The sequence below is a fragment of the Cupressus sempervirens genome, chromosome 3, assembly GCF_028749045.1.
Source record: "Cupressus sempervirens isolate cs-2001-9-10 chromosome 3, ASM2874904v1, whole genome shotgun sequence".
In the NCBI taxonomy this organism is placed as follows: Eukaryota; Viridiplantae; Streptophyta; class Pinopsida; order Cupressales; family Cupressaceae; genus Cupressus; species Cupressus sempervirens.
In genome coordinates, this window is record NC_143120.1 from 397,614,433 (window position 1) to 397,617,240 (window position 2,808).

The following is a 2,808-nucleotide window of genomic DNA, read 5'->3' on the forward strand; positions in this document are numbered from 1 at the left end:
TGTTTGAAGATTGTGTTGGTAAACAGATTGTTCTTCTTCTAATTCTCCTTTTAATTTGCCCAATTTGTAATGAAGAATGACTTTACACAACAGTTGGGAAACTGTTTCTGAAAATAACTAGTTTCCCTCTAAATTAAGGTACATCTCCCTATGTGAATAATGTTCAAGGAATTATGTTTCTCTCCTAAACTAACACAGGGTATGCTCTTAACCCGAGAGCAGAAGAGGCAAACCGAATTAAGCCTAAACAAGACTTAATCCAGGCAAGAAAAACTTTCTAATCTATAAACCAAGCAATAGAACTCACAATTCTTATGAATCCATATACTTAGCATTTAATTAACCTACAACAAACACTAATAGAAAAATAAATGAGATGATTAAAGACTTCTAATGAATCTTTCTTTTGAATACGCCAAAGCACTTCTTACTGTGGATAATTCATATCCTCATGACAAAAGAATAAAACATCTTTTCTCTCCTTCTGTAATTCGGAAAAAGAAAGACACATAGAAGCAATGACTAATCAAATGGAATAGAAAACCATTGACATAAAATCCTCTTTATTGGCTCTGCAATATTAAGTCTGATACATCAATTTTTTTTTCCCCCTCCTACTCCAACTCTCTGACTGTATCTAGAAAAGGCCAAACCCCTCAATCTCTATTTACAATAGTTTATATAGGGATTACAATATGTGATCTTCATGAGAATGTGAAGTGTTTCAAATTCCAAAATTTGAAAAGTTTGAAGCCATGGACTTACGAAGATACAATAAGAAGAACCAAAATGACTTTGTCTCTTCATCTGACCTTGCTCGAGAAGAAGAATTGAATAGACATCTATCTAATCCATATGATTAAGTTTATAATTATCAAACTACTCGCCATCTAATTGAAGATGTATTATAAACACTTGAAGTCTCATAGTTATAATAGAACTAGCATTGCCAAAGCTTCTTTCCTGTATCATTTAGCTATCTCAATGATCATAAAAAATATGTACAACAACATTAGAATTATAAGTTTTTTTTATCTGGAGGATTTTCCTTGTCACTGTTGACCTCTTGCTAGCTGATTACACTCTCTCTCTAAATTCCATGGGTGTTTATTGTCATCATCTAATATGACATTGTAATCGGTGAAATAGCTAATATAAGTAATACTGAGTATCCGAACCCTTAGTATGTTTGTTGTCAAACCCATCACCTTTACCATGCTAACTTCTTTAACATTGCAAATTATTGCTCGAGTCTTGACTCCTGTAGGGAGTACACTGTGAAGCACAACATGATGATAAGAAGGTTCTAATGCATCACTGAGAGAAGTTGGTATTACAGTTGCAAGCAACCCAAAAGATCTTTTGTTCCTCTCTGTAGTTATCAGCCCAAGGGTAAAAATATGCACAGAACCAGAGGAGCTGGTTGCTGCAAGTAGACGAGGAAGGTGTGAAGGTGGTCCAAATGAAAGAGAATAGATAACAACTAGATATGTACCCCTCTGGAAAGTGAATCTCTTTGAAGGTTGTGACACTAGATAAACCCTTATAACAGTTCCTTGCTCTGAAGCTGTAGCTAAATATGATCCATCTGAAGACAAAGCCATGGCTGCCAATGGTGACTTATGAGCATTTAACTTTTGGGTTAGGGACAGTATCAATTGAATCCAAAATGATTGGGTTGTTTAAATCATAAATGTATGTACTCTCCTCTAACACCAAAAGTCTTTTCCTATTTAGTCGAATTGCAAGAATAGCTGTGACAAAATTTAGCTTTTTGAAAAAAGTTCTTGTCTTGGTATTGGACAAACAGAGCCTACGAGGAGATAATGCAGGCTGCTCACCAGCTCCAACTATGGAAAGCAAGCTTGTACTGTAGAGCATCTTCACAATGTTTATAGCCCCATCATCTTTTCGATAACACAAGTTGCCACCTTCACAATTAAAAATCTTATAACCATCCCTTGTTTACTTAGGATGTGTTTTTACAAAGACTTTCGAACAATCTCGTTGGATGAAACTTCGTTGAATTTCCAACCGATATAAAAAAGCTCCATGTCATTAAGGTATTTTTCACTCCTCGACACCTGTTACTAACATGCTGATTTTTTATTAAAGTGTGGGCACATCGTTTGGTTACCGTAACCGAATCTGGAACCTGCTTGTCTCCCAAATCTTATCGGCCTGATCTTTTCTCATATAACATTACACATCTTATAATTGAGGAAGGGTAAAGTATAACGGATCAATATAATGTTCATAAAACATTTGTTTGTTTATTTTCGAATTTTTATTCACTAACACCTGCCCTTATATACTTCTGAATAACCTTTGGGTGGAGATGGTGTACACGAGGCATTTGGTCAAACAATTGGTGCAGGATTCCTTCAGGTGCCAAGCCATTGACTCTAGATGCCACCGATGCAGACTGGAGAGTGAATCGATCTGTTAAGACTTAACCATGCATTATTTAGAACTTGATCCTTGATGGTTCAGATACATGGTATGTTTCGCCTATTGACATATGACTGAGTCTAAGAAGTGTGATGTGCTCGGTCTGCTGCTTTTGTTGTTCTGATTGGCCATCTTCTTACAGAGCTGAGTGTTTACTTGTTATGTGGGAGCCTCCATCTTCAAGCACGTGTTTTCCGATAGTCTTTCAAATTGCATGACTGTTCCACTTCAGATTTCGGTTCTATACCATGAGTTTCTTCGGCTCATTTGATATCTTAATTCCTCAGCATGATACATGATAACAGAGATGCATATCTGACTCTACATTCTTCAAAATATTTCATGAGGCGTAGAATA

At 36.0% G+C, this 2,808-nt stretch overlaps 1 pseudogene; it reads right to left on the minus strand.

Annotated features, from left to right (window-relative positions):
* Positions 1-671: 671 nt before the first annotated feature.
* On the minus strand, positions 672-1,959 carry LOC149566694 (autophagy-related protein 18b pseudogene; annotated as a pseudogene).
* Between the last annotated feature and the right edge of the window lie 849 nt (positions 1,960-2,808).